This window comes from Sander vitreus, chromosome 13, assembly GCF_031162955.1.
Source record: "Sander vitreus isolate 19-12246 chromosome 13, sanVit1, whole genome shotgun sequence".
Lineage (NCBI taxonomy): Eukaryota > Metazoa > Chordata > Actinopteri > Perciformes > Percidae > Sander > Sander vitreus.
In genome coordinates, this window is record NC_135867.1 from 12846399 (window position 1) to 12864415 (window position 18017).

General features: G+C 40.4%; 1 long non-coding RNA gene across 1 annotated transcript; it reads right to left on the minus strand.

Annotated features, from left to right (window-relative positions):
- Positions 1 to 4344: 4344 nt before the first annotated feature.
- LOC144528071 (uncharacterized) lies at positions 4345 to 13584 on the minus strand. The gene is made up of 2 exons (XR_013502869.1): positions 13220 to 13584; positions 4345 to 4907 (listed from the first exon to the last, which is right to left on the minus strand). It is a non-coding gene; the product is annotated as an uncharacterized LOC144528071 (long non-coding RNA).
- Positions 13585 to 18017: the final 4433 nt, after the last annotated feature.

Consider the following 18017-nt stretch of genomic DNA (forward strand, 5'->3'; position numbering starts at 1 on the left):
AAATGAATGTATTGTAATGTAATAAGACATTCTGTACACAGAACACTTTTACTTTTCATACCTCATTTTGCTGATAATACTTAAACGTAGCACTTAAAAGCACTTAAACGTAAAATAAAATCGGAATACTTATTCCATCAGAGGAATTTAAATTGTCCACCATGCATCATGTTTATTACTACATCATACATGTCCATCTGTATAATAATTTGGGATTTGGTCAATGAAGTTTTTGAGGTACGTGTACTTTTCTTTTCATGCCACTTTCTGCTTCTACTCCGCTACAGTTCAGAGAGAAATATTGTACTTTTTACCCCACTGCATTCATCTGACAGCTTTAGTTACTAGTTATTTTACAAATTATGATTTTTGCACATGTAGTGAACCACAGTGAGGTGCAACTCCAGTAGTCCAGCAAAACTCCTCCCTTAGCTCCTCCCCCTGCCCAGGTGCAGTATAAAAGCCCTCAACTGGCTCAGTTTAGCCTTTTGCTGGTCCCTGGTGGTGGTTGCTGTTCTGTTTTACCTTGTTTTTGTTAGGTTTGCTTTTTCTTTTCCTTAGCTTATTTAATACGTTTGTTTACTTTGAATATATTTCAGTTATTTCACTTGAGTATATGTTCTGAGATTGTTTAGTTACCAATGGGGTTGTTGGTTTTTGTTAATTTCTGATTCTTTGTTTCAGGAGTGTCTTTCTTTTTGGTCTCTTGCTGTTTTGGTGTGGCCTGGGTGTCCTCAGGTGGGCGGCTAGGCACCGTGTCGAACCTCGCTCCCGTTGCATGCAAGTAGGCACTGGGACTCTGTTAGTGCATGTTTTGTTGTAGTGTTTGTAGTGTTGCCCCCCAGACTAGGGAGACTGGGTATCCTTTCAGTAGTCTGCCCCCACTGAAGTCCCAGCCCACTGATTTGAGTTTTATTATTTGTATTTCATTAGAGTTTTAGTATTGTTATAGTTGTCTGCTTTTAGATCATTTTTGTTAATAAAAACATTTGTTCTGTTTTACCTACTGTCTCTGCCTCATCAGTTTCGACCCTGTGTCCAGAATTTGGTTTTCATATCCCGGGGTGCAAGTCCCCAGGTGGCGATGTCGGTTCCTAAGTTGGTTTCTCTCCTTAGTTATCTTTAGTTCCCCCTTCTAGTATTTATATTTAAATATTCCACTCCTCGCCACACACACAACACATGTAGTTTATAAAAGATTCAGATACCTTTATTAGTCCCCAAGGGGGCAATTCAGTTTTACAACCAACCCATCCATTAAGGGTTAAACTTAAAAAAGTGCATTAGCACGCAATGTATATAATGTAATGTTATAAAATAAATTAAAAGAAACAAATAGTACTGCAGCAGTCATACATCCCCCTGTATGCAGATGCTTCTCTCTCTCGTAACATCCACGCATTTACACATGACCCAATCATTACCAGGCTGCTTTTAGATCCCCACTATTAGGCTATATTGATTTTGAATTTTACTGTTTTGCTTTCCTTATTTCATTTTTGTCTTCTCTTGAGACAGTTTTTTTTCTCTACCATGTCCCCTAAATAGAATGTCTCTTTTTTTTCCCCTGTTAACACTTTTCAGTTCAGAGGAAAGGAATCAGGCTTTGTCACTGCATTAACCTTTCGGAAATCCGTGCAGGGCCTGTATGTGGAATCCTGTTTACTAACCAACGGACAGGGAGAAGCCCAACTAGATGAAGATGGTTCGGCAATGCCATTTGTGGCACAGGTTGAAAGAGACTGTTTGTGCTGAGATAGACATTAATAATATGATATAGATACATTTTCACGTTTGCGCGTGACTGACGTGTTTCATTTTTATATGGTATTTACCCCCAAAACGGAATAAAGTGTTAAGTGGGGTCATGCCTGTTTGTTGTACATCAGTTAGATTTTGGTATGTGAGGCAAAGATGAACCTACTTCACTGTTTCCAGGCTTGCATTTGCCCATGTTAAATTGTGATATCACCAGTTAACATGGGTTAACTGGTGTATATTTACTGGTGTATACTGGAATATTTCTCTATGTTAACTTAGACTAAAAGTCCAATATATAGCTAGAAATCCCAATAATGTTGTATTGGTCTATAGTGTAGCGGTATAGATGACGTAAAATTTAGTCTGTTCATTTTTTTTTGTCCATGACATCCACGGTTCGAATCCCAGCTAGATTTCTAGTGCGTTGTTTCGTTTTATTTTTTTCCGTTCATACAGTATGTGTCGTATTTCTGTGGATAATGCTTAAACGGACATGTATTAGGCTATACATAAAAAAAAAAATGGTGACGTTTTCAGCGATAGCCATTATTTTGTCTCACTTGCAAACACTTCGTGAAAATGTGAGCCTCTGGCCTTGTTGAATATTCACTGATTTCATGCAAATATCACCAGTTAACATGATCACCAGCTAAACTGGCACACCGGTCGGACTCCCTCAGCCATGTTTCCGAAAAGGCGAGAAGACAAGTGTCTTTTATGCCGGGTTTGCACCTGATCCAAGCTTCCAGCTCATCTGTCTTGTGTCTTAATGACTGGACGTTTGACAGCAGGATTGTGGGGAGTGGGGGTTGCCCTACGGCGGTTATCGAGCCTGAGATTTTTAAGTCTCCGATGCAGGCCTCCTCTTCTCCCTCTTTGCGATGTTTGCTCCGTGTATGCAATCTGCACAGCTCCGCCGGAATATCTGGTATAATACCGGCAGACGATGTTCGTAGGGAGATCAGAAACTCTCGGCTGTGAATAACGTTACCAAGTAGGCTACTCCGTACTCCGAACCTTGGCAGGTGGAGAGTTCCAGCAGTAGCGTTATCACAATAAATATTGCTAACAGTTGATCGAAAGTCCTTAGAAGCCGCATCTCTGGATCACTGGTGCTTTCACTCACGGATAAACATTAACATCCTCAATAGACACTCAATAAAACGATAAGAAAGTAAAAAACAAACAATGGATGGCCAAGCTGCTGGGTCGCACACGCACTGGGGTGCCCCGGAAGTATTCTTGTGTGTTTTTGCAACACAAAACACAACGACCCCTAATGAAATACGATGTTTTATTATAAATTAAACTACCCAACAATATAACTGCTTACAAGTCCAGCTGAAATGATTGGACCTTTAAACACTTAGTTGATTGACAGAACTGTTTGGATCATTTCCAGTTTCTAAAATGTGAGCCTTTTTCTGCATTGAGTACTTTTACTTTAAAACTTTAAGTACATTTTCCTGATGATACTTACATTCTTTTACTTAAGTAACATTTTCAATGCAGGACTTTTACTTGTAACAGAGTATTTTTACAGTGTGGTATTAGTAGGCCTAGATTTACTTAAGTACAGGATCTGAATACTTCTTCCACCACTGGATAGGGCAACGTTTCATCAGTGATGATTGAATTGAACCCACATATTTAATACCATGTTCATCCTCATTAGGTGGCAATAATCCAGTCTGACTTTATTTCCCTCATTTTTCTTCAGTGAAACAAGGCTCTCTGGCAGTTTTGGACAGATGATCACGCCACCTAGTGGTGATTTTGGGGAAACTGCACCAAAACCACATTGTAGGTTGTTAAATTGTAGGTTTAAATGCGGCAACACCCCAGTTTCAGATTATTTCCCCTAATTTACAGATATCTGTCTTTGAAATGGGCCAATAATTAGTGTAAACAATATATTGATACAATTATCTATTCAGTTCGTTCGTTTTTTTCTTGGCAGTGCAAACCAGCAAAGCTCAATCAGAAGAAAAATGGAGAATGCACTATTTGCTCGAAAATTACAAGCATTTAATTTGATAAATATGACAATAGGGCCATTTTATAAATTGAAGGAGACAGAGTTGAAACAAAATGTTTTCTTCATTAAAGCAATTCGATTTACAGTAATACAGTTAATGAACTAACCTGCTGCTGATGCCAAATAAACTAAGCATTGAAGTGAATATTGGTCAATTTTAAGGATTATTTCACATCAATACCTTCCTGAGTCTGTAAAAGTTTGTAGTTTGTAGCAGCTGGTGATGCATTTAAGCCCTGAAGAACATACACATATCTTTAACATCGAATAAAAACAGCAAACTAAAACTGATTCATACAGTCCTGACTAAATGTCAGCACTTTAAGAAGTTATTGCAAATATCTGAAGTTTTAAATTTAAAGAGCATTTCAATTTAATCTGATCTTTCTTGTTCCTCTTTAATGGGATCCCCAGAGATTTATAGGTTACAAGGGATGAGTGTGACATATTTTGTATGTATCTGTGTGTGTGTGTGTGTGTGTGTGTGTGTGTGTGTGTGTGTGTGTGTGTGTGTGTGTGTGATTTTTGGACAAGAGAGCCTTCAGTGCTGGTATGTGTTTTATTGTTCATAGTTCAGTTTTGTTCACAACAATAAACCTGTAGTTTGAGGAAATATTGTTCTTTATTGTAGGAAAAAAAAAAACACACATCATGCACAAAATGTATGCAGGTTTCTGTGAGAAAAAGACCACAACATAAGCATTCTGTACTGCCTAAAGTAAAATATACCTTAGATGTGATTAACACAGGAATATAAACAATGGTGGCTCAAAACTTTCCGGCTATTAAAGTCCAGTCTGACTACTGAGTGTGTGAAACACTGCCTTTCTCAGTCCTCTTCCCAGCAACCCCCATCGACTTCCTCTTCTTGAGTCACCCGGGGCAGGGCTGACCAGAGCAGTTCTTCAGCTGGCAGCTTTAGCATGTGTACAGGAACATAAAGCTTGCCAGTGAAGAACTGCTGTGTGTCAGCCATTTGGGGCCAAGGGTGATAGAGCGCTGGGTGTCAGCCAGAGAGCGTGAGAGACACCCTGGAGTAAAAGACAGCCAGCTTTAAAGCACAAATGGGGACTCCTCCTTCCTTCGTCTGCTTTAGGTGCACGTATTCCTGCAGAAAGAGAAGAAAAGATCGTTTTAACTTCCCCTCTAAACTCCCTGCTCTGGTAGCGTGGGTATGAGGTGGTCTGCAGCCAGTCACACACACGTACAGTAAGTGGGTGCAGTTGAGCCACAGAGTGTGCGATCAGCTGTGAGTAAGTGGGTGAAATGATCTGATATGTAAGAAGGACTGGGGAGATGCACAAAAGATCATGCATCAGATTACCAGTAGGGATACATGCATCAGCTGCTCAGCTCTGCCTCTGCACGTCAGACGGTGCCAGCAAGACATTCTTAGATATTCTCTTAGTTAGGATGCTCAAAAATCACAGGCCAGTTCCTTTTCTTCTTTTTTTTCCAGTTACCGTGGTTACAAAGCATGAGCAAGAGGAGATGAAGAGGAGTAGACAGCCTCTAGCAAAGATCCTGGAATCCTTTCAGAAGTCTTAAGAACTTATTGTTTTTGAAGTATTAATTAATCAAGTGAATGTTCAGGTGTTTCCGAGAGAGGAAGCATGTACCTACACCGGATATATGTGTTCTACATGTTGAAGCTTGTAAGTTCAAAGCACACTTTGCATAAGTCTGACTAAGTTGCGTGTTTACATGTGAAAAAGTAGAATAGACATGAATAGATAGAAGTAGCTAATCTCCATCATATTAATCTGGAGTTTGGGGTGTGTTAAGTAGTTGTTTTAGGCAGGCAACTTTCTCCAACTGACATGACATTGACATGTTCACATAGAAAAGATAATTAAATATATATATAAGATGAATTGTGTCTACACTAAATCCACTATATGTATACATGTAACCAGTTTATGACCAAATACCTGTAAAACTAATGACAATCCCGTCAGCTGTACTTTGTGCTGTACTAATTAGCATCCGTTAGCATGCTAACACACTGAACTAAAATGGTGAACATTGTAAACCTGCTAAACATCAGTATGTTAGCATTGCCATTGTGAGCATGCTTGCATGCTGACTTTAACATTTAGCTAAAATCTCCACTGAGTCTATAACTTCATAGAGCCACAAACATGGGGTTTTCGAATATTTTATTCCTTTTTCTTTTTAAAGCTATGGTGCGTAGTTTCTGCTGCCCCCATGAGGAATTCTAAGTAATGACAACAAAACTGTCGGCGCGTCCACGTGATACAAGCCTTCCGTGACCGCACAAAAAGTTACACACTAAAGCTTTAGGGACTGTTTGTTATTTAATTAAGGGGCCACCGGAGGAGTTTTGTGGCCTCTAACCTAAAAAGACTTGACCCTCCCCTCATCAGTAATAATTTTCCTATGACCCTCCCCTTGTGTGCAATTTTGCACTTAGGAAAGAAGTACAGATACCATTTGGTTTTTACAGTCCTGACATACAAGAGTTAACCTCTGCATTCTCATCTTATACATCCCACTCCTCTGTTATGGTGTGGTGGCCATTTTAGTAGATTTACTCACTAACATTGTTGTGGAAACACAATAAGCATGGAAACTAAATGCACACTTCCTGCATTACTTCAAATACTAAGTTACTCCTCTAGTAAACTATTATTCACATTAAATAAAACAATAAAACATTGAGACCATTCAGCAAAGGACACTGTGATATAACCAATTCAACACTGATTGCTATGGACTTGTCACTAAGCTTCATCATTGTCTATTTTAGCACATAGGTAAAGCTGCCGAAGCTGAACATTAGGCTATATTCCAAAACACATGTTTATTTTTAAAGCAGATTTTAAGTTACATTGTAACAATTTAACAATTCGCCCTTATAAAATCCAATCGCGGCACGGCTGTTTTGGAACGCAATAGACAGACGCTTAAATTCAACTAAAATGTAACGGTGAACAATCAGTGCTGGACCTACAGTCTGTTGAGATGCCTCTCCAAACGCAAAAACGAAGCGCAGTCACACCATAAAACGTTAAGACACGTTGAGAAAAAAGATCCGTAGGCTATTTTGCCGTAATCCAATGACACAGGAAAAAAAGTAATCCACAGCGATCAGTAGATCCACAAACAGAGTCACTGTGTATCCAGCAAGGCCTATACAAGCGTCACATTCACCAGCCAGCTCCAAACAGGTGAACGAGGCCTCTCCACTTTGTTTATTATGCCGTTTATTCCACTTTGTTTAAACGTATAAAAGTCCAAATCTACACAAAACCCGCAATCAATTAGTAAGCTGACATCACATTTATATACATGGCATTTAGGAAACCTTTATTGCAAGGTTGGCACGGCAAGATGTCCAGACTAGTGCAACAGTAACTTTCGTTTTTTGCGTCCTGCTGCTCCCATCGTCAGCCAGGTAATATTTTTTTTTTACTAAAGCAGTATATGAAATCAGATGTATTACCAACCACCATTTAGTTGTTTTGGGTTATTTAAGATATTTATTAAATATCTGGTCATGCCAGATGTAATTATTCCACTGATAATAATCCACACTATTGCAGTCAGACCCATCTGCTAGGGGGCCGAGACTGAGAGCTACATGGATAAATATGCACCAAACAAGCCACTTTGAAAGTTTGCTCTTTTCATGAATAAAAAAGTTGGGTGACCCCCCGCCCAGACTAAAAAATGTTGGATGACCCTCCCCTCAGCAAAAAATAAAAAGACATGACCCTCCCCTATTTTCCTCCGGTGGTCCATTCTATAAATACTGAACGGTCCCTTAATTTCCTCTCTTTTGTTGATCATACTGTTTGCGAAAACACATAACTCTTACCTGAATTACCACTTAGCTTGCCAACCCAGACCTTAAGGCGTGGATATTGGTTGGAGCTGATGTAGGGAAAGACATAAACAGTTCCCTGTTAACTGCATGTACAAATACATGAAACATGTCCAGTGAGATTAAACATACTAAAACTTTGAAAACTGACCCCACGTAAAGCTAAAGCAGGTCTGTGCTTTTTTTGCCTTCGAAGAATGTAATGCGTTGATCTTAAAATATTGAGGACATGCTCCACTTCTCTGGTTGATGATGAGTAACACATACTGTACATTCCTGCAGTAACGAGAACCAGAATAATCTCAGGTATTTGAGTGTCCCACGGGCTGTAGACTGTGCACAGCAGGGGGGGACAAACAAGACATATAACATTTTACAGACACTGCTGCAGGGAGCGATCATTTTGTCTCACAGTTTGGATTTTATTTCAGAATCTTCCTGAGAGGGCCATCGAGTCATTTCTATTTGCGAATATATAACTGATAAAAATGGAAAATACACAGGTTGTACACAAATAAGATTTCTCCCCACCTCTTGGCAAATGTATCAGCAGTGTGGGTGAGTCAGCATGAACAGAGGCCTGTTCTGACTTGTGACTGATGTACACTGAAAAAATAAAAAAAAGTCAATAGTCAAATCTACTACTCTTATCTTTTTTTTTTAAAGCACCAAAATAAATCTGCCAATGTCGTGCCAGATTAACACTTGTTTCCCAATCAAAGCAGGGTCTCATAAATGTTCTACAATCAAGTGTTAATTTTGTAAATTAGTGAGTCATGTAACTGATTACTGGACTATAAAATGGCGCCCATTAATTCCAATGAAAGTTGCTGCAATGTCTCTTCTGCTCTGCCTGCAGGATTTTCACCTCTCCTCTCTTTCAGGAGTCTGCGGTGAGAGCTGAGACTCGCTAACCGAATGTGCTGGAACTTCTACCAGGCCTATTTAAGCAAGACTGCTCTCTCGAAAGGCTCCACATCTCCAGTAGGCCTATTTGGTTTGTTTGACATTTTTGCTTTACACTGCTGATGTAGCTACCCTTCACACCCCATGTTTATCTTTTTGTAAATAATTAAGTTTATTTATTTAAAAGGCAAAAAGACATTGGCACTTGGCAGAAGCCACACACTTTGAGCCTTTTTCTGGCAGTTGCACACTAGTGCGCACGGCAAAGGTGTTGTCTCTTCCTGGTTTGCTTCCACCTTTTGTGGCCCACTGCACACGTGTTTTAGTGTGTCATCCCAAGATGCACATACAAATGGCTTCCCTAGACCCTTGATTATTAAAATTCATAATACAAAGAGTAATAAATGACTTGTCCAGTCATCAGTTTTAAAAGACATATCTTTTATAATGGCGCTCTATAGGGGAAACAGAGGATTTAAAATGTTTGCAGTACCGCTGTTGGCCACCAGGAAACACGGCAGAGACTACAGTCATGCTAGTGCCTCTGTGAAGCTGTTGCATAGAATGTATAACGTGGCCACTGTGACATCACCCATTGGTTTGTGAACTACCGTTTTCAAGCCTCAAGCTTGGCATTTTGGTTGATGCCGTCTTGGTTTTGTTGCAGCCAGATGTGACTACATATATTTGGACAAGAGGGTGGAGCTGTGGAGGAATGAGGGGTGGATCTGACAGACAACACAAGCACACTATGCACGGTGCCATGGTAGCAACTTGTCAATGATAACGTTGCCATGCCCAAAAGTATGCCCTGCTTTATCGTGTTTAAAAAAATAAATGGGTCCATAATTTATCATGCTGTATTGAAATAGACTTAAAACTAGCGATTGAGACCCTAAACTCATTAGGAAATTGTTTACTAAATCAAGTGAGAAGTAGGGTCATTTTCTTATAGACTATACAATCAGACTTCTTGCAAACAGTGGCGTTCACCCCCTGCTGGCCATTAGATAAAATGTGGGTTTAAGCCACTTCCACATTGGCTTCAGTTTTCAGGCCCGGAGGTTGCTGCTTGGTATTTAGGCACAGTGTACACAGGTATAATGTTCACCATCTTAGTGTAGCATGTTAGCATGCTAACATTTTGCTAATAGCAAAGTAAAACTGAGGCTGACGAGAATGCCATTGGTTAATTGGCCATGACCTGATGATGGTGTTATATGAAAAGTTATTACAGTTCATGAATGTGTGTACCAAAATTCATGGCAATCCGTCCATAGGTTGAGTTGAGATATTACAAGCTGGACCAAAATGATGGAGCGACTGACACTGCCATCTCTAGAGACACACCACAAGCATGACTAATAACAAATGCCAGAAACACTGATTTGACACAATCTTGTGAACTGTATGTTGCAAAAAAAGTGGATCTTTAGCAAAAGAAGGCCGGCATTTGTCACATCTGTATCATAAAGTCAACCACCGCCCTCCTCCCCCACACAGGCCTGCACACGCGCTCCTGCCAGTGTTGGTCTGAATTAAGTCAGGGGAGAGAATGTAGAATGTACACTAAAAGTCCTCGGGCCACACCGTTCTCTTCATGCATCCATGGGGCCACACACAGGGCCGCTGATAGTCATAACTGTTGACTGTGGCTGCCACAACCTCAAACTTAAACTGAATAAGTTATTTGTTCCATAGTATGCCACTCCTTCCACAAACAGTGACTCTGTATCTTTATGTTCACAATGACGGGCAGTGTTGAGCCCCCGACTATTTTGCTGTGCCACTCTCTTCCCATATCTCTTCTACTTCTTCTTTTTGAGTCTTTCCTAACTTGTCTGTCCTCTCTACCCTCTCTCTCAGTCAGATCAGACTGTCCTGCATTCCTGACATTCCAGCTGCGTATGTTAGAAATTCCATCCGGCTGCTGTGGGCTCGCACGGTCTCTTCCACTCCTGCTTTTCCATCCCTCTATCCTTCACCCTTCTTTTCTCTATCTACTCGTTAACATCTGGTCTGCAGCAGACGAGGCGGACGTGGCTTCTCTGTCAGGTTCACCCTCCCCTCTCCTTCTCTCCTTTTCTCTGGCATTATCCAAGCGAGGGAGTCAGACTGAGCCACATGACAGCCACTGTGGAAGGCCTTGAGACAGGCTTTTATACATGGGGCAATGGTGTAACAAGAGATAACACAGTCTAATACAGTCTAATAGACAAAAGACTAAGCTTATCTGGGACGTGCATACTCTGCCACAACAGGGAGGATAAGAAAAAGGAAAGACACACTGGAGTTGAGCAGGCAGGATGTCCGTGTAAAAAAGAAAAAGGTATGATGGTGTGTAAACGGAGTGTGAAGGCACCATGTACAATGCAAGGAGGAATTATTGACATTTTTTTAGACTTAGCTGCAAGAACCAGAGCAGATTTATTTATCTAGAGAGTTTAAATATTACTGAAAATTATAAATAATAAAAGTCAGGTGAGATGCGAACAGGTGGAAGTTGCACACTTCTTTTGAAGAGAACAGAACAGAAAACGAAAAAAAGGGCATTATGATGGCGAGTGGGTCAGACCTCTCTCTATGCTACGAGTTAACTCATTTGATCTTTTCATAATCAGGGTCATGCCATTGTGTGAGAATCCTACATGAGGTGACGAGATAAGATACTTCAATCATCGGTCTGACCATCAGGGATGAAACTGTGTAAGCAAATATGTGAGGAATTGTAGAATTATCAGATGAAATGACAGGAGTTGTAGATTTGCATACTGCTGCTACACCTCTGTGAACAGAAACACGCGATAATTAAATGTTTTATTACATATACATAAATTCCTCTGCTGTGTGGGTAGGGGCCCATGTTGGAGAGAGTTTACTCCCCCACATTGTAGTCTGCAATATACACTGATCATTTTAGACTGGGAATTGGGACAAAGACAGAGAAAGGGCGGTGGCTTTGGCAACACACTGATCATAGTGCAGGGAGCCTCTTCTTATGCTCTTGCTGCTAGCGGTTTTCAGGACTTTGAAGGCTATCTGACTTTAATCCCGAGATCAGTACAAATAAAGGGTGTGTGTTGTTTTTACTTGCTAAGAGGAATAGCTGAATGCCATTCTGAATTCATGACATCCTGGGAGATGGTATGGTATGAGGCCTGTAAGCCTGTCCTCAGGCAGTCTGTGCCATTTTGTTTGAAAGAACTGGATTTATTTTCCCCTAAATGAACCCACATAACACATCCATTCTTGCCCCATCCTCCCTTGACAAGGCACGCAATAGGAATGAAGGGTGTAACCCAAGTTGAGCAAGATGGCTTCACTTCTGCAAATGTAGGCAATAAAACCAGCACAGGGGAGGTTGCTTATTTTTGCCTGGATGCAGGGCAAACAACACATGTAGTCAAGATTAGTTGCTTTTTAACTGACACCCTGTCATTGCCGTGTGATCCCCATTGACAGGGTGGCTTGTCACGCTCCGGGTTGCAATGGCACAAATGCAGCTCGTGACACAGCCTATTGCGCATTCCTACCGGCACACTGAACTCTGGCTGTACAATTATGTAAGACAGGCTCCATCGATGTAACGTACACTACTGTAAGCTTTCCCTTCCTAACCAATATCCCAGAGAAATACCACTTTAGGTATGCATAACTGCACTTTGCTTTTAAAATATAAAAAACAGAATTGTAAATAAATGAGTGGAGGAGACTTGAGCTGTACATAGAGGCCTAAATACGTCACCTGCTGTAAGAATGTTTAACTCGTTCTTACAGACATCTAAAGTAATATTCTTGTGTATATCTTTAATTTAAAGAAAGATCAGATGACTGCTGGCGTCACTGCATTACTGAGAAATGTTATCTATCGCCCTAGTTATCTTCCTGATTTTCACCTATCCCCTACTTGAGCACAGGCCTTTTCCTTGGCCTATTATGAACTCAGCAAATCTGACACTTTTTGACACATATGGATTACATAAATGCAGACTTCACAGGTTGATATAGCCTATAATACAACATTTGACAGTTAAGTGCTAGTACATATTACTAAACAAATTCTCTGGAGACTTGAGTAGGCTACAATTGTTCAGTTTTTCTATACTTCGTGACACAATTGGTTTAAATATAATGTAAAATACACCTGTGAATCTTTTAGCACTTATAGCATGCTGTCTGTGTACCTTTGCTGGCTTTTCTGTTCCATTCGGTGTTAATTTAGACATAATTCTGACTTTTTAGCACATTCCAAGCATCCATTTAGCTGCTACCAGCCTTTGTAAAATAACATCATCTAAATGTTGATTAAATGTTTGCAGGAGCTTAGAGGTCGTGGTCAAATTTCTAGGGTGCCCATGATTAATTTCAGCACCTCTGTGTCAGTGGGCCTGGAGGATATGATCTACATGACACAGACAGGCCTTCAGCCAGAACTACTAACATCAAATCTATATCCTCGACAATCTGACGGCGCCAAATTGTGCAGAAAGCTGCTGCTGTTAACCAGAAATCTACATGAATATTATTAAGGACTGGTTTCCCAGTTACCGTTTCAACGCAAACTGGGTCATCAAGCCGCCACAGGCTAAATCAGGCTGACAGGAAGAAGCGTTTAGCCAGCAGAAACACACAGACAGCCTCACAGCAAGTCATAGCCTACGCCCCACCTTGACCACCGGCCGGGTTGCTCCTGCGCGGCCAACCATCAGGACGGTCCAGCGGAGTTCAGGCTGCCTCGCCCACTACTCCGGCGGAGTCGTGGACCTACACCAGGGTGTGTCGTTGTCTGTTTGTTTTAGGCCTACGTCCACGATATAAAACGGTCTGGCAGCTTTTATATATCTGCTGGTGGTCAGCCTACTTTTCTTAGCAGCGCAGCAGCAGTGTAGGACGCAGCGCAGGACTTCAGCCCCTTTTACACAACTCCTCTCTCTCTCTCTCTCTCTCTCTCTCTCTCTCTCTCTCTCTCTCTCACTCACTCACACACACACACACACACTCTCTCAAGCAAGTCAGACACACACCGGCTTCCCCTCCGATCAGCTGGCAGCGTAATGACGTAGAAGCTACGCGAAGCGGACGTCAGAATCTGCACGGATCTGACGTGTGCACGCTTTGTGCAGCTCATGAGGCAGCAGATCGACCTGTTATTAATAGTATTTTCTTATTCACGCAGGAAGATAGCCTGACAAGCCAGAACCACATTTCTAGGCTAGCAGGAAGACATTAAAGGGAGTTGTAGAGCAGCCTCATTGCTCAGGACATAAAGCAACATGTCTGTCTTTTTATGAGTTTATGACAGTAGGCTATGACTACAGTGAAGGTTTGAAAAGTATAGCATCACAAACAATCACATGGTAGCCTAATTGATTTGTCTATATGAACATGTTTTATTATAAATCTGTTGTATGGGTTATTAATTAAAACAAAGCTTTACTTAGGCTATTTATAATACCAGGTGTTAAATGCACTCACACACATGCACTGAAAGATTGAATACACGCACATAATTAATACAGTTGTATGACACCCACATCTTTTCTATATTTAAAATATAAAATACAGCTGTTCAATAACAAGGCTACTGGTCTGACCTCTGAAGTTACAGTTAAGAGGCAGCAAATAAACCAGGATTAAATCGACATAGGCCTACATGTTAGACATGTGCATCTTAAATGCTACTCTGCTTCTGACGTGTGTTAAAAGTCCAAGGGAGAATTATAATCATGAAATGACAAACACTCACACAAACATTATGCTGCTAGGCAGCAAACACGTCTGTAAATGGCCACCAGAGACATGAGCAGGTGAAGATGAACGTGTTAGCGTGTCTACACTGATGCACATGGACACTCTCACGGCAAAGACTGTAAGGCCTGTCTCCTTTTTTCCTGTCTCTTCAAATACGAATCAGTGTGAACCTGAGCTTTTTGTCACTCTGCAGCTTTAAGGTTGCTGCAGTTTAAGAAACTGCTTCCTCATTGTCACCTGACACACTGAGCACACACAGCAAATACTCACGAGACCAAACCCGCTGTCTCATTCTCCTTCCTCTGCCTGTTTTATAACAACTTTATAAAAATCATATCAAAGAATATTTGAGATTTTTGAAGATTTTGTGAAATACACCTTGTCAATCACTCCATTGCTAACTGGTGATATTTGTTGCCTTCGGATTCAGCCACAATGTCCTTTTTAGGCATTTTTGGAGGTGGAAGTTATTATGAATCGTGATTATCACAGGCAACTTAATGTAGGAACAGTATTAAAAGTAAAGGAAAGACAATTCATCATATCACTCGTAGTGTTCTTTTGTATACATAGCTATTGCCTCTAAAACATGTGCTCTTCACTTTTTTATATATTTGGGAATCTTTTGTTATGAGCTCACAAGGTCAAATAGTTGGTTAGGGTTTAAATGTCTGTGGCGAAAAACATTTTCAGCCAGACGAATAAGCTGTACTCTACACGTAAGATGATCTAACTGCCCTCTGAAGACTGTGTGTCCTAACTGCTATCCATATCTAGAGAGAGGTATACCAGTAAGGTTAAACCCCATTCTGTACAACATTCACCCTGATTGGATTCACATTTCTAAGGCTTTTATGTAACAAACTCTAATTTGGCATGTTTGCAAAAGCTGTTATTGAAAATGGCCTTGCAAGCAGATGCCAGTGCACTTACTGCAACTCAAGATCTGTTTTTTATATTGATGGCTGCACCAGATGGTGGAGCATGCGAGTCACATCTTCCCCCGCCCATCATCCGTGAATCGTAAGGGAAATGGTTCACAACACATAAAAACAGAATTGTGGGTTAAAGGTTGTCTGAAAAATGAAATAAGTGTAAACGTGCTTTGTGTTCAAAGTATTCATCTTGTCTGCACAAACATGGGAAATAGTATTTTGTTTTTGTGATATCCTGACAGCCCACTCTCTGTCACTTTTTAAACGGGGCCCTTAAAAACAATATTTGTATTATGTCTTCATTCACTGAGAACTTTGTCACTACTGCATGGATAAATGTTACGCGTCTTCTTTGACTCAGCATCATGATTTATCTTTCTTCCTGTACTTCTTACTGGAAGAGCTCTGATATGTGGGGAGGAAATGCAGAAGCAGGACAGGCTTGTTTGAGCTCAGAGATTGAGACTATTCTTAGCACTGGTGGGTGTATGTATTTTGATTGCAGACAGAACATAGCATCTATGTTTAGTTTCCTAGCAGTTATTAGAAATGTGACATTGTGTGTTATGCTTTAAAAGGGATTGTGCTTCAAAGGACCAGACTGTCCAATTTAATAAATTCAGCATGTATGTGTTTGTTTCTGTCTGTAAACATAAATGTGACTCTGTACTGAAGAACCAGTGGGGGACTGGATTCTGTGGGACAGGAATAGGATGGAAACTCCCTGGGAAATACCAGGCATCGTGCTGTGGATGTTGTCAGAGGCAACATATGAAATCCCCATGCAGCAATTTAAAAGAACATGGTAATGTCACATCAGTAACACGTTCTAAGAGTAGTAAGAGTTCTTCTTTCACTTAAAGGAGAATTCTGGTCAATTTCAACACGTAGCACTGTTGTTTGTAAATTTGGAGTGCTGGCAGTAGCAAAAAAAACTAAACAATCGGTGCTGCCTACACCGTGTTATCCCCGTGCTAGCGTTAGCACCCAACAGGCTTAAACAGGGCAAGTTTTAAACGTGTTTTTAGCCTCTAAACATGCTTGGAATGTCATTACAAGTGCCTACCTATGTGCAGTGATTCCTTCCGAGGGAACACAGCAAATTTGACTGGAATATTGGCTTGTAGGAGTTCGACAATTGACTAGTGTGGACTTGACCGGAAAACAGGAAATAAACAGAGGTATGTGCACTGGCTGGATTAACACAACTTTTATGCCTTTCTGTCACATCTACTGCAGTCAGATTCGCTGTGTTCCCTCGGAAGGAATCACTGCACATAGGTAGGCACTTGTAATGACATTCCGAGCATGTTTAGAGGCTTAAAACACGTTTAAAACTTACCCTGTTTAAGCCTCTTGGGTGCTAACGCTAGCAGGGCGATAACACGGTGTAGGCAGCACCGATTGTTTAGTTTTTTTGCTACTGACAGCACTCCAAATTTACAAACAACAGAGCTACGTGTTGAAATTGACCGGAATTCTCCTTTAAACAAATCAGTGCGGAAATGTTTTTTTTTCTTTTGATACAGTCATAGAAGTATTCAATAATACTACTAATAAAAAATACTCTCTGCAGATCAAACAGTCCATCAATAGTACAAGATTTTGCAACACTTCATTTTACATGAAATGTCTTTAAAGCTGCTATAATCAATATTTTTCATATACATCAGGTGGTTCACAACTCTAAATGAAGGTTAAGGTTGCTGCGTATATCTGCCGGATGTGTAAATAGGCAATTGTTAAAGATTACAATATGTTGGTGTTGCTTTTATATCTTGTTTCTGCTGCACCCAAATGGCCAAAGAATCAGTAATTGCAGGTTTAAATATGGTTTCAAGTGAGACTGTGGAGCTTCTGTTAAATAGCTGCCACTGTGGCCACAAGTGGAAATTAATGCTTAAATGTAGTGTAACAGCAGCACAAGTAAAGAGGAGTCGTAAAGTAAAGTAAACTGACTCTATAATGTAAGTTAAATATCGAAAGTTAGCCAAGTCACCATAGCCTTCTGGTCATACCAGACCAAGTAAGGCTTCTTTTGTAAGTTACATAGTCTCATTATGAACCTTTGCAGATCCCAAAAGATTCATTACAGTACATTTTATGAGCATAATGAAATGAAGTGTGACATAAATGGAATTTACGTATATCATAATATTTTACATGTGCACTGACTCTTCCTTGTTCTTTATTATTGTGGCTTTAGCTCAAGTACAGCTACTTATGTCCAGCTCACTCAGAGAACTCGTCAGTGACTGAAGGACCACTTCCCAAATTGATTCAAGGGCTTAAAATATTTTAGACTGACTCACACTGCCCCAGTTTCATCTGATGATCATGTGTGCTTCCTTGAATTGAGATTTTATTTTACTGTGACGACATGCAGCATGCAGTTGAAATTTTCTGTTTGGATTGGTCAATTTGTTTTGTGTCCACCAGATGGCTTCAGTGTCTGTGGAATTGTCCCAGAAGTAGGTGAACTGAAGACCACTTAGCTCACTACTAAGACAACCAACAAGTAAAGGGGGAAAAAAAATCATTTTAAGAGGATGAGAAGAGAGGGGAACTCATATCCACCCTATATAGACTCCAAATTGAAAAAAGACAAAGACATGATGGGCAACATTATGTAGAAATATAAGATCCTATAAGTCCAAAACTAATAAATCCAATAGTAACAGTTTTTACTGAGACAGTGATTAATGACAATATCTACCTTACTACAATAAAAATTAGTTATTACAACTCAGTGATGCTGTGTGATCATTTGGAAATAAAG